Consider the following 27204-nt stretch of genomic DNA (forward strand, 5'->3'; position numbering starts at 1 on the left):
CATTGAAATATCTCATAATTAAAACTGACTCTATATTAAGTGATTTTTTAAAAAAGTTAGAATCCAAGTTGTTGGAAAAGACCTTTTCTGAAGAGTGATCCCCCAACATTTTGCCTTCCCCTCCTTTTTTTCTGACCCTCTTTTTGTTGGCTTTAAGTCTCTAAGCATTTTACCCCTGCTAATCAGTGCTAAAGTGCATGTGCTCTTTCTCCTAAAAATTGGTATAATTGGCTTACACCTGTTTAGCTTATTTAATTTACCTGTAAGTCCATTGTAAAAGTGGTATGCCATAGACCCGGGGCCTGTAAATGAAATGCTACTAGTGGGCCTGTTGCACAGATTGCACCACCCACAGAAGTAGCCTTTCAAACGTGTCTCAGGCCTGCCACTTCAGGGTCTGCATGCGCAGTTTACTGCCACACTGACCTGGCATGTCAAACTACTCTCCAAGGCCTAAACTTTGTTTTTACTACCATTAAGTCACCCCTACGGTAGGCCCTCGATACCCCTTTGGGCAGGGTGCTGTGTATTTAAAAAGTAGGAAGTATGTTTTTATCTGTTACATTTCCTAGTAGTAACAAACAGCATATTTAATTTTTCCCTGCTGTGAATGCTACTCCTCTCATAGGTTTGCACTGGGAATTCCCACCTATATGTCTAAATTATAACTTCTGATCTCTGAGGAGTATCGTGGACATGTTTCATATGTTTGGAATGGTAGTGAGAAATCCTGCTTACTGGTGTAGGTGGATTTTACATTACTATTTTAGAAATGCCACTTTTTAGGAAGTGGGCATTTCTCTGTGCTTATAACTCTAGTGCTTTGTAGCATGACTCCAATCCACGTCTAGGGCAGAGTGACAACTACACTTTTGCACACTCCCCAGGCAGCAATCCATTCGGGAGGGTTAGGTGTGCCAGGTATACTACATCTGCATTCATCTACATACTGATGGTCTTCTTGGGATGGGAACGAGAGAGGCAGGACAAACTTTACACTTGTGTAGGATGTGTCCTGACCCCACACAAAGGGCTCATTTACCCCCTACTGATATCTGGAGACAGGGTAGGGGAGAAGGGAAATATTTTGAACTGGTCAGATCGGGCTGGAAGCTTCTCCCACCTTCTAGAGGCTGGGCATCTGTAGTATAAGTACAGGGGCTCTAACCTCATGATTTTTAGAGCACTTTTGGAACTTGAACTGAATCTCTGTCAGAAGTTCTGTTAGACTGCACAAAGGACTCATCTGGATTGTTTTTCTGCTTGATGCCCTGCTGCCAGCTGCTCCCTGACTCTCTTCTTCCAAGGCACTGGATTGCCCCACCTGTTGGTTAGGGAATCTAAGAGACATCAAAAGATTCCCCCAGAGGGCTGTTTCCTGCTCTTGGGCTTCTACAAGTGTAGCATGCAGAGAGAGCCTTATGTTTTACAAAACTAGTGTGTGGAGAACATTGTTTTTAGTGGAGAACATTCTTCTTTTAATTTCCTTATAAATTGCCCAGCACGTGAAGAGAGCTTCAATGATAGTTTCTTGACATCGGAAAGTGAGTGCTGAGGACTGGCCCATGCTTCTCCTGCCTCTCCCAGCACCCAGCTTTACTGGCTGTGACAGCACCAAGGGAAGCCCTGGGTTCATGGTCCCTCCTGGCATCCAGCACACCAGTGCGCATCACAGTAAGCCACAGGAGATCCTCTGATGTGGCCTCAACAAGGGGGGTTACAACGTACCACACCCTGCAGCACCCTCTCCCTGTCTAGCACCTTTCAGGTAGATCATTTGACACCCCCTCAGTGCGGCCCCCACTCCAGGACAGGAGAAGGGAGTAACCATGCACGGGTGAGGCCATGCAGAGTACAGGAGACACTAACAACCACCGGAATCATCTGGAGAGGTTACAGAGACCTCCTTTTGCCCTTGCATGTACAGTGGAAGTAGTGTGACAAAAGTAATCCTATGCCAGCAGCTGCACTGTATGCTTGCAGGCTGTAACATTCATCTGGGAACCGTGCACGCAGAGGGGGAACCAGAGGGGTCACCCACTGAGGGTTCAATGTTGAGCTTTTCCCCTGCCCTTAGGGGAAATACCTTTCACAGTAGCTGCGCACTCGCAGCTGACATATCGGAATGCACCAGGAACATTGATGGACGCTTCACTTGAATTTTGGAGTGATCCAAGCCATATTTGCAGAGCAGGCCCTCATCCAAGGCCCCTGCTGCCCCAAGAAAGTGAGTTTGGGCTCCCGTCGAAAGTTACCACATTTAGTGTAGAGGGTGGACAGGAGTACTTGTGGCCTATTGTGGACACGTGCCCTCAGCTCATGGGGGTTCATATTTAGCATACATACCACACAACACATAATAAGTGTGCAGGTGCACCAGCCGTGATGTTCTGGGGAGGGTGTCCCAAAGTGTGGCATCATGGAAGAATTCATGTGTCTCTACTGATTCATGTAATTTGCCTTAACATCATGCACATTGCTAATGACTGTCCTTTTGGGTCTCCTAGAGGCTAGACCAGCAAGTACTCTGCAAGTAGTGTACACCAGTATCAGACCTTATGGGATTATGCTGATGTTTGGTGTTCTAGATGCTTTACCATTCTTTGTCATGCCCTGATGGTAAAACCTATGAAGTTTTTTACATAGATAGGTTATCAGGTCTACCATGATAACTGCATAAGATGCAAAGGAATGTTTTCGTTCATGATGTTTGGTAACCTAAAAGTAGTTTTCTTATTGCACTCATGGTTATGTTTGTAACAATTGCCTATTGACAAGATAATCACTGAGCCATGACATATTGCTCTTTGATTTGTGCCCAATATACTTTATATTTTTATATATAAACCTGTGTGGAGTTTCTTTTGTCGTGTATTTATTGTGTCACTGGTATGAGTGCGTTGCACAAACACTTTACACATGACCTCTGAGGATAAGCCTGGCTGCTTTGAGCCAAGCTACGGAGGGCTGGGCACAGGTTATCTTTAGTGTGTAACTTACTCTCCCTGACTAGAGTAGCGCTTTCTGCTTGGCTGAGATGCATGCCCTATCCAAACAGAAACCCCATTTCTAACACAAGTTAACAACATTAATCAAACATGAGCTGGATTAAGCACCTTCACTATTTTCTCCACTTAATTGTATAACGTCTGCTGGTGCCAGAGCAGAGGTAGCAGAAGCAGTGGATAATTTTTCTACAGGGTCCCCTAATTTGACTGGTGAAGGAGCGCTTTGTGCAGATTTACATGAATAGTTACTCACCCTAGCCAAGTTAGAGTCCTTGCTAATGAAAAGGACTTGCCCAAGGATAATGGTCTGGAACTTACTATTGACACAAAACGTATCAGAGCATGGCCCTTGCATTTGCCATCTGATCGCATCCCCTGTGTGATTGTATTAGAAAATGTTCCCCCTTTTTGTTCTGGTATGATTGAAGGTGATGAGGTACTAAAACGTAAGACTGCATACTGGCTTAGGACTAAAGCCAAATTTAGTTATGCACTGAATAATGAGATTCTCTGCACCCGGAAGGTGAGCTGGATTGGTCGAAATACTGAGATCTCAAAAGGGGACTGTGTAGTGATTAATTTTAGAGACCCAGAGCTTGTTCATAAGCTGCTACAAATGTTAAACTACCTGGCCAAATGCAAGAAGGCGCCTGAGCCCACCCACTTGGCTTTTTCTATAAACCTGCACCTCTCTGTGAAACCAATTATCCAAACGTACAGATAGCCCCATACTTTTATTCACATATACAGCACAGGTATAATGTCCATGTGAGCAATTGCTTTGAGTTTATGAGTGATCTGGGCATGATTGATTGACTGCAATCAAAGTGCAAGATGCCATGCAAGCCAGGAGATAGAAATCCTGACTATCTGTGATTCACAGATACAGGGAGCCCAGTCAGATATGGTTGATAGGGAGCCAAATGTAGGGCTAGAATCACTGGTGTTATCAAAGGGCTTAAGTTTGATTTCCTGGAATATAACAGGTCCACGTTCAAAGATAAATAAAAACCAGACTAGCTAGGGTTTGTGACCATTTTTGACGATATGTGTTGCCAAGAAACTTGGATGACTGAGTCATTTCATATTGATGGCTACTACGCTTTGGCACAGCCAGCTCTACTGTCATCAGACGGAAGGGCTAGTGGTGGCATTGCTACTTTCGTATCTGTCCAATTTTCAGCTCTCCAAACTTTCCAATAGTACGGTCCTCTCCGTTCTTTTTGGTATCCCTGCTTTCTTTTCCCAAAAAGCCTGATATTTTATTGACAAACTTTTATTATAATATTTTAAATCAACGTGTGTGTAATATAATAGAAGGGTTTGGCTACTAAGAGGATTTTCATCTGCAGTTGAAATGCAAGGCTGTGTTAATCTGGGTTGGGGATTTTTATATACCTCTGTGTCTTTTCAGTAGTTGGCAATTGTGTGGTTTTTTTCGACAGAAATGATGAAAATAGGTCACATTATAGGCATACCGTGAACGGCATGGCTTTATATAGTAGTACAATCTACTTTTTTACTGGGGACATAGTCCATAGAGTGCAAAATAGGGCCCCTACATTCATGGGTAGGTCTGCAAGCAGTACCATTGATTTTATTTTTATATCAGCAGAAATTACATCTTTTCTTCCTGATTTTAAAGTTGTCCCCAAATGTGTTACGACCACAATCCCCTTAACATCATATTAGACTGTCATATGGAAAAGAGAACTGGGAATAAAGTTGTTGAGCTAGACAGCTGAAAAAACAAAAGTCTGAGAATCAAATGGGCCAAAGTTAACCCTGTGGCTTTTAATCAAATGATGGTTAAAGAGAACATGGAATCTATCTTAACCTGTTTATCAGAGAATTTGGATTGCACTACCATATTAGGAGGGTTTGTAATCTTATGGAAGTCTATTGCCATTAATTTGACCTCAAATAGGGCTGCGCCAGAGACCCATTACGTAGATGGTTTAATTTTACCCTCCAATCTAACCTGCGCTCAGCACCTGATATGAGAAACGCAAGGCGTTTATATAAAATCATGTTAGAAGAGAGGAATAACGAGGTTAGGAGCAAAGCTTGGGAATACTTATTAGTTGCTGCAAGGGTTAGGGACAATCATACGTTCTGGGACGTAGTAAACGACCCATTTTTCTCAAACATAGATGTCCCGAAGGTTGAATCTTTGATCCCGGCAGATATATTTGTCTATATATATATACATATATATATATAAGAAAAGTGCAATGGCACTTTTCTTGCGCCTCCTTAGCCTCCCTCTAACACCACCATGTGTGCGCCATATTTAAAATATGTCGTGCCCTAGCAGTAGTTAGGGGACTAGCGTCAGAAATTTTGACACTAGTCCGAAGCTTTGCCAGATTTGTGTCAAAAAATTTGACGATAATCCTGCAAAGTTAATTGAGGCCCATTGTAATCAATGGTGTGCCTTCTTTTAACGCCTACTCTGGGCAGGCATTAAAAAGTGTGAGATTTCTTTGTGCCATTTTTTTCAGCCCCTCTACTGGGGGAACACCCCCTTCGCATACATTTTGACTGGTGCAGGCATAATGTATCGCAAAGGTTTACAAAGTGACGCAGTGCAAGCATTGTGCCACTTTGCAAATATGGCACAGGGATGTTGGCCTCATTAGGACACATTAGCGGGAAGAAAAATTATGCTAATGTGGTGCAAGGATGCGTTAGGGGCTCTTAAATATGTCCCATTGTTTTCCTTCAAATGTCAAGCATCATTCCACGTGCAACCTGCACTTACTCATGTTTCATGTACCTTCACACATATTATTGGATTTTTTTGCCTGTCATCTGAATTATCCAACTGTAAGGGGGGAATGAGAGTAGTAACTTGGACAACATATTTACATTTTCCCAAGAGGACAAGGGACACAAAAGAGATTATATGGCAAATCTTATTCCATGAAAATGAAAAAATATAAAAATTGATGTTTTTAATTTTAATAAGCCTAACACATAGAAAATATGGCAAATATATAAAAAAAGAATTGCTACTCTTTACATTTCAAGTAAATACATATCGATCTATGACATAAATTAAATTAACTGAAACAGAAAAGTATTTCTGACTATTTGAAAAAATGGGCCTCACTTACAAAAAAACAGACACATTGTCATTGATGTGTCAGATTTCTTGAGCTTCTGCACATCCCCTAACGACGCCATGGATGAGGTGTATTCACAATGCAGAGCTCCATGGCACATGTTTTCAAAGATATGTCAGAAATTCTGAAGCATCTGTTGCCACTTTAAAGTGACGCATAGCTGGAGTTGCGTTGTTAAACTGTTGCAACTCCAGCAATGCGAGGAGAGTCCCATTGGAAAAAGCCCTGCGTTAATTTTATACCTGGTCTAAGCAGGCAGTAAAATTGTGATGCAGTAAAGTCATAGAGTGATGCAGTGAAAAGTTATAAATTTCACTGCATTAGTTCTACATGGCTTTTTCTGTGGGAATGTGTACCCTGCATACATTATACCTGGAGCAGGTATAATGATGTAATGAAGGGCTTTACAAATTGAGGCATTGGGCCCAATGCACCAGTTTGTAAATATGGAGCGGTGTAGTCCACTACTAGCGCTGCATCTGCATAAAAAGCAATGGCGCAGTGGCGGCGCAAGGGGCTTGTCGGTGAAGCCTAATGTGTGAAAAAAACTGCTATCTCCACTAGTTGCAAATACGAATCCACTGAAATCCGAATCACGGGTCATTTTAACAAATTAAAACAAATTCCTGCTCTGGTGATGAAGTCATTTTTCGGATTTCCAAAGGGTGGCAGATGCTCGCAATCAAATTGACTTTGTTAAATTTGGTTTGATTACAGATTTTACATTTTCTATTAAATTAAAAAATGCCTTTGGATCCCACAAGAGTATATTGAGTTTTGTTCTGATTCAATAGTAAGATACACTGAAAGTTTGTTTTGTAATCAACATTATTTTTTTTCCTTGATTGAGCAATAGGGTATTAAAAAAAGTTACATTAATGTAAGACTGCTTTAACACACTAGGTTCAAACTGTGTTTCGTTTATAGGAAAGCACCTGTTGTGTATGGCACATTTTCATGTCGCCTATGACCTGTAGCAAAATTCCAGAGTTTTCATTTATCATTTATACATGAGGAGCAAAAAACAATTAAATACTTGTCCATCTACAATTAAAATGCTGGTCTTACACTGCAGGCTCCGAGGAAGGAATGGTCCAGGTCTGAAGGAAAGGAGAAGGGAAGAAGGGATTGGGAAGAGGATCTATGGAATGAATGAATTAGGCCAAGTGTCTTCTCTCAACATTGAATAGAAAATTCCTTCAAAGGACATCTCCTTTATTTAAGACTTTTGTTGTCCAAGACAAGAGGACATATTCACTAAACAAATCCTAATTTACTCCTAATGATTTCCTTCTACGTTTGGTGTAAATGTCTTACTTTTAGAAATTCACTACAGAGTCGAGGAATAAGCCTTAGAAGCTGTGACAGCCACATGTTCTAAGGCTTACTCCTGTTATGCTTAGGTGAATTTCCTTTATGACCATATAAAAGCTTTTTTGAAGCTATAAATATGAATTTGGACCTGGAAGAATGTAATGCTACAGTACAGAGTCACTTGTTGACATTTTATGCCACAAGGTGCCCACAAAACGTTAAGGGGTATTCCTGTTGCAGTCCCACACCTGGAAAAGTATTGATGATTGTCCTTGAAAGGAGGCATAGAAAAGTTTGCAAATATATGTAAATAAGAACATACATGTGTGATTTCAAAATATCAAGGGTGTTGCCCCACTAGAACTCCCTGCCCCTGTGAGAAGATTTACTAAAATGAAAAATATATGTGAAAAGTTTATTTCTCCCGAGTGTAACTATGTGAAACACCAATTTGCCTTTACCATTCTTTGGAAAAATGGCCATCTTTCTGTGAAATGTGAAGTAACATGCATAAATAGCTTTGTGAATTAAATCTTCCTAATGTAACTTCCTCCGTATCTATTATCGAGTAGATCCATCTCCAAAGATGAGCAGAGGGATTTTCAGAGAAGGTATAGAATTGTTTATGGTTAGATGTCTAAAAGGGGGGTGCTTTGCACCCTTTACAACAATAGTAAAGCTTGAATTCAATATATCACTCATAGCCAAGAGGTTAAAAAAATACCCTGTCTGTAAAAGTTACCAATCGGCAAATTAATATTCCCATCTACAATTTAATGTTATGCATGAGTTCCACACATTATCAATACAATCTTCTTGTTAAATGTATAGGAGGGATCGGGTAATGCATATAAATCAAGTAAGGTTTACTTTTAACTGCTATCAACAGCTGGCCTTCAGTTGCAATGTGATCACTGTTTCATCATAAGCGTTTTTGTTTGTTCAACTTTAATTTCTCTTTTTATCTCTTCAAATAGTAGGTGTTTTTTTGTCTTTGAGAAAAAAAAACTAGCTTCCTCCTTGTTTGACCTTTTTGTGAAACACTTGGGGGCATATTTATACTCCGTTTGCGCCGAATTAGCGTCGTTTTTTTCGACGCAAATTCGGCGCAAAACTAACGCCATATTTATACTTTGGCGTTAGACGCGTCTAGCGCCAAAGTATTGGCAAAGAGCGTCATTTTTTAGCGTGAACGCCTTCCTTGCGTTAATGAGATGCAAGGAAGGCGTTCCCATCTAAAAAAATGACGGCGACGCAAATGCGTCGTATTTATACTCCCGGGCAAAAATCACGCCCGGGAGGTGGCGGGTCAAAAAACCCCGCATTTGCGCCACTTTTTAACGCCTGGGTCAGGGTAGGCGTTAAGGGGCCTGTGGGCTCAAAATGAGCCCACAGGTGCCCTCCCCTGCCCCCAGGGACCCCCCCTGCCACCCCTGCCCACCCCAGGAGGACACCCAAGGATGGAGGGACCCACCCCAGGGACATTCAGGTAAGTTCACGTAAGTATAATTTTTTATATTTTTCAATTTTTTTTGGGTGGCATAGGGGGGCCTTATTTGTGCCCCCCTACATGCCACTATGCCCAATGACCATGCCCAGGGGACATAAGTCCCCTGGGCATGGCCATTGGGCAAGGGGGCATGACTCCTGTCTTTACTAAGACAGGAGTCATTTAAATGGCGTCTGGGCGTCGAAAAAATGGCGCAAATCGGGTTAAGACGATTTTTTAGCGTCAACCCGACTTGCGCCATTTTAAGACGCCCTAGCGCCATTTTCCCCCTACGCCGGCGCTGCCTGGTCTACGTGGTTTTTTTCCACGCACACCAGGCAGCGCCGGTCTGCTTGCGCCGGCTAACGCCATTCCATAAATACGGCGCCCGCATGGCGCTTCGGAATGGCGTTAGACGGCGCTAAATTTTTTGACGCTAAACTGCGTTAGCGCAGTTTAGCGTCAAAAAGTATAAATATGGGCCTTGATGTCCTATAAGGGTCGGTGCCCTTTTGTTTTGGTTGTTGTGAGATCCCCCTTATTTTTAAGATAAAGGGCCTGGTGAGAGGGTTGTTTTACTCTATGGTGGTTGTGACAGCAAAGCAGAGAATAGTTGAATTTAAGAAATGCATTAAAAAATAATTGTGTGTAGAACCCATATTTAATATACAGAACTGTTTATGATTGAGCATCAACCGTGTGGTTGTTTCCACCGAGGTGGTTATAGTGACATCATAGACAAGGAAAGCGAAGCTCAAGTTATCTATGATGTCACCTTGAACGTCGAAATAGAAGTCACTTCCTTAATGTTAAATGTCCATTAACAATTTTACAAAGGATCTTGCATTTCTTCCACAAACCTTTCCTAATGGACAATGTAAGTTAAAAGTGAGAAAAGTGCCCTCATAATGCTGATTTGGAATTTATTGGATGCAATAAATACCGCCTAATTATGTGTTTTGGGGGACTAACTTGGAATGGGGTGGCTGTTCAGCACCCAAATGTACATGCCCCTGTACATACTATACATGTTCCCCCTGATAATTATTTATCACGAAAATCGTAATTGTGATATGTAATATATGTATGTAAATTCGTAATTTGCAAGCCACTCCTAATGAGTGCCTAGATATTGTAGGGCAGCCCTAACAGGAGAAAATGTGGAATGCAGCTGCGGTACTGTGGTCCTAGTGTAGCCACCACCGAGGTGATTATCAACTGTAGTGATCACAACAGCTGCCAGAGGTGTCTGTTTTGCACAATGGCAGAGACAACAATTTTATTGAAAGTACTCTATATAGAACAGGATGGCACATGTGAGTTCCGGTTGACACCGAATTACAATAAAACTGAAACAAGTATCAAAAGGGGAGAGGGTCACATGGAATTGGGGGCATCCTAGACAGTCCTCAGTACACTTTGCTTTTGCAACATTACACGTAGTTATATACACAGTTACCTTGGAACTTTTACTGACTGTTTTGCCTGCAGCCTTTCGTTTCTACAATATTTTAATTTTACATTTTATTAGAGTTCGTCATATCTTTAAAGTACCTGCAGTCAGAGCTGGATGGTAAGCCGATATTTAAACCACAGCTACTACTAATGTGATAGTTAAATATGATTTCTGGCGAATGTGTTCCGTGCTGTTGAAGGGTTAATGAGTGCATATTTATTCTACTTGGCCATCTCTGAGACCTGTCGCCAGGCAATGCATCTTGCTAATTTCATATGCCTTTCGAATTCCGCTGGCATTTAATGGAAGCATCAAAAGAAAAATGCATATTTCGTCTAATAACAAAAAAATATATCCAAATAAGATTGGTATTAAAAATGTCACCATCTAGATGATAAGCTATTTAAATGCATTGAAACGGACTGCCTTACATTTATTTCTCCGGAGCTGAGAGAAGAGTGGGACGGCGTCGGTCTATAAAACCTCCTTATTTTTTACAATTGTTCCTTTATATGTGAAGAAATTCAAATTTCCCCTTCCATCTAAATGAAGGAAGATGTTTGATTAGGACAATTTACCCTTTAAAATACATACGAGAGAAGAATTCTTAGTTAAAAAAACCTTTTTCATAAATTGGATATGTAGAAAATGAAATCGAGATTTGCTCTGCCACAGAGTGCTGGAATGAAAAGAGCAGAGCAGGTCACAGAGGGTCTAATCCAGATTAATGACTTTATCCAGCCTGTCTTCGTAGGAAATTACAAAGTGCAAGAATGGCGAACACCTTGATTAGGAATACATCTGTTTGACAGTAGCATAACTGTAGTATTATGATATTATTGTTATGTAACAACTTTTTGGGTACTCTTTCGGTTGATTAGTGCGCTATGCAAATCAATATAACATAACATACAACATGACATGTTCCTCTTGCAAAAGTTACAAATGATTTTTTGGGTAAAAAGCTTCCATAGCACTTTTGCAACCAGGTTACAAAAAGCTTTTATGTCAGAACAGTGAAAACCCGTTCTTATGTGTTGGTTGGACACGTTTTAATCCTCTTTAATCCACGGCTCTCTGAAGATCCGAAGGAGAAGGGATTGAAATGGTGGATTTATCAAGGTCCACCATTTCAATCGGCTTTCCTGGCCTCCCTTGGGTCTCTGCAGAACAATGGATGGAGGGAGAATCCGAATGAGAATCTGGCGTTTAAATTACTGCCTCTCTTTCGTGTGGCTAGTAAGTGTAGACCTGTGCCTGACAAGTGAGTTATCCAAGTGCTGGCACGTTCTCCGAGAATCATTTGCTCCGGATCTCTGCTTTCGCAGTGAGAACTGCAAGAAGGACCCTTGTGCTGGATGAGAAAGAGAATGCCTAGAGAGAGGAGTTTGGGCAATTTGTAAAAGTCACGCGGTATTGCATTTTAAAAGCAATTTGGTGATGCTTATTACGCAGGGAGATGTTGGTGGGTGGCTTGTACTCCTGAATGCCGGGTACAAGAATATCGTGACACACTAACTTCATGGACAAACTGTCAAGGGACAAAATATCAAATTGGTAAGTGCACAGAGGTAAGAATGGATTTACTATTCTTAACTCCTCATCTCCGTACTTTGAAGATACATATATATTGTCAAAGTAAATGGATGTGGAGTTAGGTATAGAAACTCTATGCATACTTATCTTTCGGTACATTGTTCCTGAATATTTCGTTAGTGATATTAGTTCATCATGACATCCTGGATTTGATATTCAGGAGCCACACCGATGTTTTGCAATATGCCAGGTATTATTTTTTGTATTATTTGGAATAAAGAAGTTAGAAAGGCAGGGGGACAACAACATTTGTTCATGCTCCATGATTTCTTCCTTCCAGCAGAGCTAATCCATGGGATACGTTTATGGGTGGGGGATTCCTTGAAGAACATACACAAATTAAAATTATATATGGTGTAATTGTCAAAGACGGAAATTACACTGAAGGGTTATAAGATGTCACTTGGACATCATTGGCAGAGAACCCTGTTAATGACAGCTGCCAATCTATAATTATAGGTTGGATCCAGGTGCAGGCATTTAGTAGGTGTCTTGGGATATCCAATTAACTTCTATTAGGACATTTCCTGTTGTTTTTAGTTCCTCCTTGGAGTTAGACATTGGACTGTGATAGTGGATTTTGGTTTCAGTTGCTATTTTATTCAACCAGTAACAGTTCTAAAGTTTTCCACTGAACTCGTATCGTCCAAAGTAAAAAGAAAACATGAGAATCCAGTGAAGATTTGCAATTATTGGGAGATCAAGCACTGCTGTGTCTGATTTTTACAAATGTATGGCTATGCCACCCTTTGACCTTCACTGAAGAGCCATTAATGGTTATTGAGTCCACATACTGACTTAAAATGGTAATAGGGTACCTTCATTAACAGCTCCATCTTTCACGATAAAGGGTGAGCCACAAACTTTCATCTAAGAGGTTTATCCTTGCACCTCGGAAGTAAAAAACACCTGTAATAACCAGGAGTCCTATGGAAGCTACCATTCAATGGGTTGTTCATGCTAAATGTTTCTCAGAAGTAAAACAGATGATAGCAATATACCTCTTTACTGAACAGGGTTGCAGCTAATGCACCAAGACTATGGTTGTCTCTTACTATCAAACTAGACACAATGTAAACCAATTGCTCTCCATGTCTGGGGTATTATTATTGATTGCACCATTGCTATTCCAATTTTAGTAAACAAAGGTGCAATTGACATACAGTGCAGCTGTCATATTAAATTTACCAATACATGAATCAGTGAGTATAAGCAGGCACCGTAGCTTTGCAGCTTGTTTGCTGGCTGCAGAATAGGCCGGTGTACCCTGGATGTCGCAAAGTTGAAGCAAATGAATTTTAAAGTTTGATAATTTTGGGGTTGATTCAATGAGTAACACCGATTTGAGCAAATTTAACAGTTGAAAGATACTTATTTTTGCCATTTTCATTTAAGAGTGTTTGCAAAATAGAATTATGGTTCTTTACTGAAACATGAAAGTAACAGTTAATCAAAAACATTGACATTTTTCCTCTAAATCTAATGTTATGGGGGTTACAGTTATGATACAAAATGTAACAAAAAGTGCAAAACACAACATCAAAAACATAACCCAAACTGCCAAGCACTACTCCAGACTACACACTGATATCACAGATTCCATCGGAAATAATCTCATAAATCTCATCACAAGTGACCCCACATATCACTTCGCCATTTAGATCATGCTCTGTCAGCAGAGTCTGAATTAGCAGACTCAAGTTAAATGTGAAAAGTTGCTATTTTCACAAACGACTTTGGCAATGACATGCTTTCTCTGTGCACAAGACTTGTGGCAAACCCCTGTATCTAAAACAATTAACCAGTCTTCACCCATACCTAGTGTGCTCAGGGTGCATAGGTTGCTCTTTGGCCAGGTCATGAAGTTTGGTCCTGCACTCAGCATCATTAGAAAAGAAACCCACCAGTACTGATATTCAACCACTTGAAAGTATGTATGTATGTACTTATGTACATATGTATGTATATATGTATATATGTAAATGGTGAATTTAGTCAAAAGTTAGCGGACCACTGTAGGTGATCAAAGACAAGCAATCGAGTAAGAGGAGAGGAAGCTGGCTTTATAGACTAGACTACTAATGAATTGCTGGTTGAAAAGGTGAGTCTTCAACTATTTCATAATTTGGAGCAGTACTGGGGTGGTTCTGATGGACATGGGGAGGTTGCTCTAAATCCTGGGTGCATGATGGAAAAGGCCTGCTATCTTGTTTTGTTTTAAACATTTCTTAGCCTTCAGTCTGTTGGTGTCCTTGCTGCAGAGGAGCAGAGACCCATCAGAGATGTGAGCTTGTCTGCATACAAAACTTGAAAAGATAAAACTTTAGCTGGACTAATCTGGGACTGTATCCAACTGATGCTCCATTGCAGTAAGTCTGAATTTTTGACTTTGACACTGTCCAGCACGATCAGATAGCTGTGGGTGGCACTTCATGCTTTTAAGGCGCTATATTGCAGTTTATTCTTTGAAAATTCATAACTCCAGTTCTACTGATTGGATTTATGAAGTTTTAGGTCTTGTCTTGTTTAATCAATTAAGCTCTATTCTTCTAACCTGGCATGGGATCTTTTTGGGCGGTGATTTCACTGTTCTACTGTTTGAAGTGCTGCACAAATACTTTATTGCCTCTAAGTTAAGCCTGACTGCTCTGTGCCAAGCTACCATAGGGTTGCGTCCAGGTTAATTTGGGGTTTGCTTGTGTTTTACGCCGACTAAGATTGTGATTGCTACTTAACCAAAAAGCCTATGTTTTTAACATTTTACTATTTAATAATAGCACAGAAGGACCCATGCAATTTTCCTTTACTTGCATAATAATTTCCCTTTAACTGCAGAGTTTGGACCCTATAAGCAGCATTGTTCCAGTGGTCTTATGTATAGCCTTACATCTTTTGACTAAAGTTTGGTGGATTCAAAGGTATATTTTACCTTTATTTTATTTTATGTGAGGTTTTATTGACCTCAGATTGCATATCAAGGGGAGAGACATTTCCTGTGGGGCCAATTACAGCAGTTACAGGCACAATAGGAATGATAAGACGAGTAGAGGTTGCTGCAGATCTGTTAACATTCACTCAGAGATGTCCAGGTACAAATCCAAGCATAATGAGACCCTATACATGCCTGCGCATAATTTTTTTCAGAGAACTTCACAAAATCATATTAAATTATGCAGAAATATTTATAGTATGCTAGTGGTGCCTAATGCCCAGAACCAGATGTGAGTATGCACATCATGCACAAAAAGATCCTGAGAGATTGCGTGTGACAGGACGTGCACTGGTGGCCATTTTGGGAACAGGGTGTGACACCACTCATTCCTTCTTGATCCTGCTTGCTCTTGCCTGCCAGCTGAACCCTATCTCACCTGGTGTTCACCTGTTTTACCCTTCTATCTAAAATGTATTTTTACTTTCCATCCTGTTCACCTGCAGGTGTGTTTTCACTTTTCATTTTTTTCTATTGCCTCAATCCCTTCCTACGTCATAATAGATGAAAGTGAGGGCTTCCGCTCACAACCTCACTCTGCAGATCTTAGGCAACACAATATTTTTTCTGAGGTTAAAGTGCCAGCATTTATTATGTGTTGTGCCCCTTTCCCTTCACTTGATGGCATGTGACAGACTTAACAAGGGCAAAAGCCTGGCAGAGCCGAAATTCTGCTGGTGTGAGTGGGGCAATGCACATGCAACCTACCTAACATTTCCTGATCCCAGTGACAGACACTGCAGTGCTGGGTAGACGTAATTGACCAGAAGCAAAACCTGCTGGGAACGGCTCGCCAATAAGATGTTAGCAACAGGTAAGTATGTTTGGCATGTTTTAAATGTATTACTACCTCTTTACACACTTTGCAGGAGTCAATATACTGCAGGTAAGTGTATGTATGAGTTTAATTTCTTACATTTTCTGCTTAAACTTTGATATATTCACAGGTAAAAGTAAAGGTTATTGTCAGGTATGGTTAGACTTGCTTATATGACATTTAACATAAGCTTTAACAATACTCAGAAATTCACTGAAAAAAACACAGTTAAATTGAAGTTATGGTTATGAAACAAAACCTAAAAGCCACTTATATTCACCGGTATGGTTAGTTAAACTAATCATAATTCGTGTCTGTATCATGCACTGCTTTATTACATCACTTTTAGCATTACCCTTGACATGTTAGGACATACTTCCTACCAACACTGCTGCTCTGTAATTTTGTATAGTAATATTTTAAGATTGAAAAATTGTACTGTAATAAAAGATCTTCAGTAATGGTTTTGGATTTGTGGTTATTGTGGTATTGCAGCGCCATGACTTCCATTCTGAGTACTGTGATACCAAAATCGACCACAGTGAATCGTGTAGTTTGGAATATCGAGTAGGGAATACTGTTATAACTTAGGGCCAGATGTAGCCAAGGTTTTTACCCATTCTGTGTCTATGGGAAAAAGTGTTCGTACATATGGCCCTTAGTATCATAGCCAAAAGTTTGAGGAGCAAAATATCAAAAGGTAAGTGCATATAAGGAAGGGTAGTTTAACTATTCTTAGCTCCACACTACAACTACAGATATTTACTATCAAGGTGAATATATGTGGAGTTTGGTATAGAAACTTTACCCAGGACCACATTGTCTGAAGCCAGTGATTTCGTGTTTGATAGGAAAACGTATTGTCCTAACTAGCTTGAAAGTAGGGATGATGTAAATATAAAGTAAAAGTCACAATTGTATAGCTGCTTTTTAATTAAATCATTTTGTATGCCATGCACTTTGTGTGAACCAAATAATGGAATTGCAAGCCCGGTGAATGCTGGTCCCACTCAGGACTATTTCCCAGAGTTCACAAATCCTTATGGACAGTTATAGATTAGTTCCTAAGCATGTACTGTATTCCTCCCCATTCAAAGAGTTATTGGGAATTTGAACCAGTTAATTTGACTCCTTCTATTTGCATAGCCCTGCAGTAAAGGAAATAATAGTTTCCTTACTGTAGTTTTCTTTATTTTGGTGAAACCAAAACTGTCTCTGCTTTTGCAATAGCTTCTGGACTGAAAGAAAAGTAAAGGAGAAATCCAAAACAAGAATAAGCAGAAAAAGAAGAAGAAGTTGAATTTGTTGATAGTGAGGATTCCAAGTCACCACAAAAATCTATTGTTTTGAAGCTTTTCACTGTGTCAACTGGTAAAAAAACAAACTTTTAAATATGTAACTTACACTTTGTGTGACAAGAAACTGAGCAAGGGCAACAGAGGCAAATACAGCTTTGGAAGAACATCAGTGCACAAACACATTCATGCCCGGCATGAGAAACAATTCACCTTTGAGAAAATGAAGTAAAAGAGACCGGAGAAGGCAACTAAGGGCCTGATTACAGGTTGGGCGGTCCATGCACCGCCCTGGGAGTGGCGGCGGTCCAATTTCGATAGGCTTGGTGGTTGGACCACTGTGTTACGATGCTGGTGGTCTTATAGAAGAAAGACTGCTGCGGTTCAGCTGGCACCGCAGTGGTGAGGCAGGACGAACAGACCAACGGAGCCAGTGTTTCCGGCAGACACATTATGATGTTGCACATCACCAACGTGATAGTGACGATTGAACCACTATGTCCCAGCTGGTGGAAACTGAGAGAGTAAAGCGAAATACTCACCTGCAGGCAGTGTCACATGTCCTGTGCCGCCATAGAGCCCATCACACACATCCTGCCACTGCTGATGCTCTTTGATGGAGCCCAAAATCCACACCGCCATGGTCGCAACCGATGGTAAATACACACACCTATCTGTGTAATTAATCTCAACAACAGATCATCACGCGGTCATCCACATGATATGGGGCTTCCAGTACAGGAACCAAGTACACATGTCACTGTGTCCCGAGTCAAAGTCATTCACAACGAATTACACATTCACAGCTATCAAACACCCCCTTTTGGCAGGTTACTGACACTGTACAGCCACACTCCCCAATAACACATGTCTACCCATCACAGGCACAGGGACAGTAAAGTGTACAGACCATTGTGTCACACAACAGCAACACCATAGCAACATCACATCTACCAATTCAAATGACACTCTCACATTTTTCTCATGCCTTGGAATATTGTCAGATTGAAGATACATATATATGGATATGACATGGAACACTAATAACCCTTCCACGAAACATCCCTGAAATGGACCCACAAATCATCCACATTGCAACACAATGGAAGGTTAATGGAATGCACAATAGTTTGCGAGACAAATATCCAAAGCTCACAATGCAAACAATACCTGCACAATAGGGATGGCGGCATCAGGAGCACTCCTGGAAGGATAATGCACTGGGGCATAGTTTACTTTGCACATTCCCCTAAAACAACATTTTTACAGGAACTGGCCCTTGATGTGTCTCAGGGACAAACAATAGTAGAGCCAAGTGACATGCATATCTGATTGGGTAGGGTCGGCTTTGGGATGGGTGGCTGTGGGTTTAGGAGGGGGCTCTTTTGCTTTGGAGGGGTGGGCTTCTTTTTGGGGGGAGGGATATGGGTGCTTGCAGGGGGGCAGGTGTGACAGTGGTGGACTTGGATGGAAGGGATAGGTTGGGATGTGGTTGGGGGCCTTTTGAGGGGGTGGAGGGAACAGGGGCAAGGGCAAGTTTGAAAGGGAAACTCTCTTTGGGAAAATGGGTAGGGTCATCAGAATGGATTGGGATTTGGATGTTGAGGGAGTGGCTGTCTTGTGTGTGGGTGTAGATGCCTTCGGATGTGTGCATGTCTAAGGTATGCTTCTCTTTGGGTGGTGTCTGTTACATGTGTGAGTGTGGGTGTTTGTGTGACTTGGGGGCTGGGAGGTCAATAGCCTCCTCACTCAGGGCACAAGGGTTAACAGGGGCTGGGGCTGAGGTTGCTTGGGCAAAGGAGATGTCCTCCCTCTTGGGTGAGCGAGCACGGCCAACTGGGTGGGGAGCAGCAGGGAGGGTGGCAATAGAACTTGGGGTAGTGGGCAAGGATGTATAGGAGCAGATCCTGATGGGTCCCCCACCACTAGGGAGTAGCCAATGGAGGTAGAATCTGATGATGACAAGGCTGATCCTGTCTCCTCTGTGGCACACCACTCACCCTCTGGACCACTGGGTCCTTACTTATTTGTGGTCTCATGATTGGAGGTACAGAGGCCAGATGCGTCCCTATTTGGTTTAGCCATGTCTCCTTCGATTGCCTGGGCAGATGCTGCAAATACGAAGAGAAAAAGGGTCACCACATGTTCCTGATTACACTTGAACAACAGCTGTGATTAGCAAACATTACAATGACGTCAAGAAAGACCTTGCAACAAACTACATCAAAGTTGCATCCTACATGTACCATAGCATATGCATGTACCATACCATATGCATATGCATGAAGTGTCAACAGTTTCCCACAGGAAAATCAGGATCTAAGACAACTGCAATTGCATATGTGAAGTTGTGCAACACAGTAACCATTGAACAACTAGGAGACCACATCACCTTCAATGCTTTGCCTCATAGAGCATACCTCAGTTACCTGTCATCATACAATATTAGGCCAATCTTTAGTTCATTCCCACAGATCCCACACAAGGTCAAGCAGACATCTATTTTTCACATACACAATAACAAAACGATAAGAAATGATGCTCACAAATCCTGCCAAGTTGCTGACGGCAGTTTAGTAGCCAGAGGAAGGTGGCATGGGAATACTCATGTCACACTGGAAACATATCAACAGTGCACACTTCACCATGTGTAATTTGTCCTAATGGAGACATGGAGAAATACTAATGTTGCTCTGATATACTACACACTGGACATGGAAATGTACACTGTCACAAAATATGCAAAGTGTTGGGGAGATATGTCTCTAAAATCCCAAACTCAAAGAATTAGCAAGCCCCAGGGAAATCATCACTACTGTCTGGCACCCCTTGCAGTGACATATTCTGATTGCATCAGTAGAATCCATTAGTCCTTTGTATGATAGAGAGGCCCAGATATTTGCAAGTACTTGTAGAAGGCTCTCAACATGGGAAGGTACATCACTGTCTCCATTTTGGTCATGCAAACCCGTATGTCTGTGGATGAATGGTTGTACCCAACCACATGTGATTCCAACATAACTGCAAGTCACTCCATGATGCATGCCAACAGTCAGGTAACAAACCTTTCCCATTACACACGGGCAATGCACATTTCAACATGATGTCACATTAATGGCATGGAAAAGCACATTTTGTGTAAAAACTCTACTTCCTATCATGTCCCTCAATGCTACTGCAGTTGTACATGCCAGATCACATGCAATGACGGGTGAGGGTATGTGACAGCCAACAATCAATGGTGACACACTCTTGTCTGTGGTACCACATGAAATGTAGCCCCATTGCATATTTCCAATTCCAAACACAGGTTAGCATGCACATATATGTGAGGGAATACAGAAATCATCCCATGAACACATGTAGACCATTCAAGAAACATCAGTGTATACATTTGGACACATGCTAATATGTAGGCACAAGGAATGTTGGCAACAGTAATGGCACATAAATCATGTCAATGGACATTCCCCACATACCAAGGGAAGTTCTGATCAGTAGTTGCACCCAAAGAACAATGTATGCTCTGTCACATGTACGATGACGACCTTCACATGACAGGCAGTAGTGAGGCAGCAGCACTTGTCACACACTGAAGACGAGTGACCTCTGGGGAGCAGATGCTAATCTGCTCACTTGACCAGACACATGGCAGAGGACAGTGATCCATCACTTATTTTTCTTTGGCCTGTAACACTGAGGAGTAGTGGTCTGTACCATAGAATTTACAACCACAACAACAAACATTACTTGATTGATCAATGTACACAGCCACGTGTTGTACCTGGAGAGCAATTTATTTTATGGATTGCACACAGTTGTGTGCTAGGTCCCTGGGCTAATAGGCAAGGTGCATCAGCACGCACCACATTGCATATCTAAACAAACAGTTACTTATCTAGTGCGTGACACTTGACCCATCCCCAATTGTCAGGGGGAGATGTCAGAGCCTAACACATCAACTTCGCTATGTGACAGGCAGGAATATGCCTTGTACTCACCCCCTTGTGGCTTCTGTGCTCCACTCAAATGCCCATGAAGGTCTGGGTACACCACTGACACGATGCGGGCCATTAAAGGGGTCATGGTCTGAGATGCATTCTGCTCTTGTTGGGAGGACACCCCCAGCTGGACCTCTGAGATCTTCCGCGCCCAGGGTCTCAGGTCCTCTCACTTCTTACAACAGTGGGCAATCTGCCAGCTGTGGACCACCAGGGTCCGCACCTTCCAGGTGATGGCTCTTCAAATCTCCGTCTTCTGATGGGCATTGACCTGTATGGATGTAAGAGACAAATCAAGTGAATATAAACTCAAGTTTTTGCACAAATGGTTGTGTCACACAAATGTTAGAAACACCAAGCACACCATTTTATACTTGTCAACACACCACAGGTATACAGCACACATGTTAATAAGTACAGGGACAGGACTGCACACTTTTGGACTCATCTTCAGACTAACCACTACCCTGCTCATGGCCTACAATGACTAAGCAATACTACTGACATCAGGTAGCACATGCTCCAGCAACATGTACTTTGATGTGAGCCAAAATGAAACACTATACACCAATGTGACTTCTAAATGGTAAACTCCTTAGACCTGACTGGACCAACACATTTACACTCTGTAAGGTTGACTCACTGTGTACAGTCCCTACAGGCAACTAGCAAAGTACACACTACACCCTTACAGTTGAGTGGCAATAAATATGTTGGCATGGCGGATACAGAAAGTGTCTTCTCTGTATATGTGTATGTACATGTGGCCTACCAAATGCAGACTCGTGCCTCTTCAGGGTGGGTTTCTGTCAAATGTACCTGTACCACAGTACAATCCTTTGGACATAGGTGTCTAGCCCACAGAGATGTCATCCAACAGTATGTATTATGCAATTTCTGCTATCTAACCAAGCCACTGAGTCACATGTGATGGCCTCCCAGGAATCTACACACTGTAATCACAGTGGGTCTGTCATTTGTGCAATACGCCTGTACATGACAATTATGACTTCTGTGAAGGTGACAACAGAGTTGTGGGAATAAGGAACCTGTCATGCGTCAAAGATACACATTGACAATGATGCAAAATGCACATATAGACTTGTTTGGGGATTCACCTCAGTACACATTCCTAATCTAGTCAATGCACTAAGGCATTCAGGGCAAATTTTGCCACTAGAGCAGGCCACCTGACAGGATCTGCAGGTCCACAGGGTGTGGGCACAGTGCCACAGTTGCATAGCCACAATGACTCCTCCACAGCCTGGACTATGTCCCATACTGGGAGATACATTTAGCAGGCCCTGGTCTCTGCAGGCTGAGCATACAGAACCTACATGACCCTCACATTTCCATCGCTTCCATGCATGACAATACATCATGTGGCCATCATCAATGTGGCTTGTGGCTTGTGTGGGAACCTGAAGGACAGAGGGAATCATGATATGCCTTCCATACAACAGATGTGGGGTGAAAGATCTGTGGCACCATACACATTGCTTACAAGATCCTCAAATGACTCATACAAGATGCATACGCAACTCATGCTATCATGCACGTACATGTTGTCTAACATTTACAACCATCATAAACAAAGAAATGTCGGGGCGAAGCCACACCAGCTACCAAAATTGCCACACGGCACTCAAACTCTGGCAGGCACTCTCCTCCAACAATGCAGCCTGACACCTACAACAGGGAGATGCACCAGCGCAGGACCCGTCTAATATGCCAAACTAAATTAAGGAGCTGTGATTGTGGCGTTGCCCCGATAGGCTGCACACAACAGGGAGTGCCAGCTGAGGCTACCCCAACCGGCCTTGTGCTCTGGAGGCCCGTGGTGACAGGGGCCATGGGTAAGCCTTGGGTGTAGGGCCAGCAGGCTGCGCAGTGTGGCCTGATAACACAAATAGCCATCCATGATCAGCGGTGGCAACAGTACTCCTCCTACTGCCCTGCTTGATGGAAAGTAATAGCAAGAGGAGGCGGGTAGTGGTGCTGGATGGTGTTTGGCCCTCGTGAAACGGAAGGAGACCGGGAGTGATGATTGAGCGGAGATGGTTGGTAAGCATAAATTTTGCCTTGCCCTGGTCCTTCCTCACCTGTAGTTGGAAAAGGAGCTGCCACCATTGCCTAAAGCACCTCACATTGCACAGACTTGTTTCACCAGTAGTAGCAACCACTTCATGCCTCAGCAGGGCTAAAATACATGGGCACTGCAACTGGGGTTGGTCAAGCCACCCCCGGACTCCCCATCCCCTTTGTCAGTGCAGACCGTGCATTGAGAAAAAATCACCTGGAGGGCATTGAGGAGCGTGTGTGAGTACACTGCCTGTAAAACACCACTTCCCCACCCATGATGGAGGGATTGACTGCCTTGTCGCTCTCGCCTCGCAGGGCACCACATAGGGCTGTCAACGCCACCCCGTGCAAAGGTCATGGTCAGGGGTGACCCCAAACAAAAGACGTTTCCATTTGAAAAGTCACGCCATACCCCCATGACAGAATAAAACATGGTCGAACAAGGTAGTGCAGCTGGGATCCCTGCACCAACACAATCCACAGATCTTGGTACAGTCATGGTGGAGCGACACTCAGGGTTCCGAACACTAGATGCCCGATTTGATGCAATTGTATCTCGCCTGCACAAAATGGGGGGCAGAATGAACAGGAAAGACACCAGAATTCAGGGAACGAAAGAGTGCATTTCCCATCTTGAAGACAGTGTGTAGAAGCAAAAAAGCAGCTTGAACGACTAGAGGCCAGGCTGTACATGATTACGATTTAAAATGAGGACCTGGAAGCCCGCAGACGTCAAAAGAACATTTGCATCCTGGGAATCGCAAAATTCATAAACACTGAGCCCCTGGGGTATTGATTTGCATTTTTTTTTGTCAGTTGTATATTATTGTTTTTATGCAGAGGCTCTTCCTACATATACTGCATCGCACGCACACACATACACCCGCATAGATGGCAAACACTAAGGCCCTCATTATGACATTGGCGGTGACTGTTAAAGTGGTGGTAATAAAGCCAGCAGGCTGGCGGTAATTACCGCCAAATTATGACCATGGAGCGAATCCTCCCATAGACAGCCAATGTACCACACCAACCTCCAGGGCGTTAACACCACTGACCCAGGTGGTAGCCAAAGATAGCCAGGCAGAAGACAAGGTACTGCCCACCATATTGTGAAACAGCAAACCTCCAGGATTCCAGGATTTCAGGGGCAGCACCATCGCCATCAAAAGCCTGGCGGAAACAGAACACAGAAAACGAAAGACTCACCAACAGGATCACAGAAGACTCCGCCGCCGCCATGGAACCGGAACTTCATGCCTTCCTGATGCTTCTCTATGCCATGGTCTATCTGGAACACCAATGGCAACGAAAACAACGACAGTGAGTACAGCTACCTAGCACAAGGGAGTGAGGGAGGAAAAGGAGAGTGACACACACACACAACACACAACATTCACACACAACTAGCTGCAGAGTTAAACCAATGTCACAGGACACACGTTAAAATAAAACAAGGACAACAATGAGAATCAGCAAACACTGTAATTTGATGCCAACACCCACCATATTGTCCATAGGAAAACAAAAGCATTGGTCAATGTTCAGAAAGGGCCAATGACTAGTCCAAAGTACAAAAGGCCCCATGACCACAGGGCACAGTCCAAGGACCAACTTCACTACTTTTTATCCAGACTCCACTGTGCAGGGACATCATATTGGAAATGGGCAGGCACCTTAAGGGTGGGGGGCACCTCATCTGAAGTGGGGAACATGCCCACTGGTTCTGGAGGGGGCTCCATGCCCATTTGTCTTTGCTGGGGAGTGCAAAGCCACAGTCACTGAAGTGGGGTACATGCCCACTGGTTCGGGAGGGGGCCCTGTGCCCAATTGTCCCTGGTGGGGAGTGCAAGGCCACAGTCTCTGAAGTGGGGAATATGCCCATTGGTTCTGGAGGGAGTTCCATGCCCTGGTGGATGGTCTACATGCCCTCTGCTGGAGGTGAAGGCTCCTTGCTCACTGCTGGTGGAGGTGTTACCCTGACTGCCTCTGCTGGAGGTGAGGGCTCCTTGCACACTGTTGGTAGAGGTGTTACCCTTGCTGCCTCTGCTGGAGGTGAGGGCTTCTTGCTCACTGCTGGTGGAGGTGTTTACCTGGCTGCCTCTGCTGGGGGTGAGGGCTCCTTGCTCACTGCTGGTGGAGGTGTTACCCTGGCTGCCTCTGCTGGAGGTGAGGGCTACTTGCCCACTGCTGTTGGAGGGGGCCTCCTGCCTCTCTTTGCTGGTGGAGTGGAAACCTTCACTTTCTTGGGTGGTGGAGTGGGTACCTTCCCTTTCTTGGGTGGTGGAGTGGGAATCTTCCCTTTCTTGCCTGCTGGACTAGGAGGTGCCTCCACTGTCCCCATATCCTGCCCCTTGGTTTTCACCACCCTAGTCCTCCCTTTCTGAGACAGAGGTGTGCTCACAGTAGGACTGGCAGCCATCACACTCTGGGTCCCCTTTGTGCCAGCAGCTGAGGATTTGATGGGAGCAGTGGCAGACTGTTTGGCTGAGGTGCTGTGTTGGGTCATTGGGACCCTGCTCTTACAGACAGGACAGGGGAGAAGAGGGAGGGAAGAGGTCAAGTTGGGCAAGGAAAAGCCTCTTAGGTACATTGGGACAGGATGTGGGAGGAGGGATGGGTGTGGAGGTTGAGGGAGTGGTTGTCGGAGGTGTATGTCTGCTGGACTTGGGTGAAGGTGTATGGACAGTGTGCGTGTGTGAGGTGGATGGCTGTTGGGAGTTTAAGTGCGTGTGTTTGTGTCTCTTAGGAGGGGGCAGACAGGGTGGTAAATGACAAAGGGGACACGTGGATGGATGTTGTGGAGGTGTCTGCAGGTGAGGTGTGTGCTGCGTGATATGGTGATGGTGGTGGTGGCTGTTGATGCAGGGAATGCAAGTATGAGTGCGGATGTGACTGTGAGGGAGGAGGAGGGGAAGAAGAGGGAGAGACAGTGTGGTTGTGTGTGCAACTGTCTGTTTTTTGTATGAGTGCTTGTGACCTGAAGTGTGCTGCCTGTGTTTGACTGTGCTACTCTTGTCTGATGTTTTGTGTGCATGCTTGTCTGTATGTGTGCATGGGATGGGTTGGGGATGAGGAAACTGGGACTGGGAAGTGGAAGTTGGAGGGGGGACGGTAGGAACAAGGACACTTGCTTCCATTAGAGAGGAGGCTAGAGCCTGAAACGATCTCTGCAGGGCCGCCAACCCACTGTGGATCCCCTCCAGGAACGCATTGCATTGCTGCATCTGGAATGCCAGCCCCTGGATGGCATTCACTATGGTTGACTGCCCTACAGAGATGGATCTTAGGAGGTCAATAGCCTCCTCACTGAAGGCAGCAGGGTTCAATGGGGCAGGGCTTGAGGTGCCGGGGGCGAAGGAGATGCCCACCCTCCTGTGTGAGGGGGCACGGGCAACTCCGTGGGAGGCTACTGGGAGGATGGTGCTGGTAAGTGGGGTGGCGGCTGTACCTGTAGCTGGGGTGGTTCCAGAGGTGTCCGCCACCACCAGGGAGCTTCTATCGGCGGAGGTATCAGAGTGAGTGTTGTCACCTCCTGTCTCTGCCGTGGTGCTCCCCTCGCCCTCTGTCCCACTGGTCCCCTCGGTATCAGTGGACTCTGCCTCCTGGGTCCTGTGGGATGCAGCTCCCTCAGTCACCGGTGCCCCTGCTCCTACGCCTGATGATGCTAATACGCACATGGACAGGATGACAGAAGAAAATAGGGGGGAGAGAGAAAGGGAGCACTGGGTCAATTGCAGCACCAACACCAATGATGGCATACACACATTACCATCACACACAGGGACCAAGATTGGGCACTATGCATCGCACTAGCCTTCCATTGGCAAGGTACCACAGCAAGATGAGAGCCAACCACCGCCAACCGTATCCCTCCTGGGACCCACCAAGGCCTGTTTGACCTGGATTGCCACCTATCTGGAATACAAGATGTTCCTATTCACCCATTTACCTTGCGCTGGGCCTCACAGCAATGTCTGAGCTGGCACTATGGGGCACCCACTTACTGAAACCCATCACCTGGATCCC

The sequence above is a fragment of the Pleurodeles waltl genome, chromosome 5 (assembly GCF_031143425.1).
Source record: "Pleurodeles waltl isolate 20211129_DDA chromosome 5, aPleWal1.hap1.20221129, whole genome shotgun sequence".
Lineage (NCBI taxonomy): Eukaryota > Metazoa > Chordata > Amphibia > Caudata > Salamandridae > Pleurodeles > Pleurodeles waltl.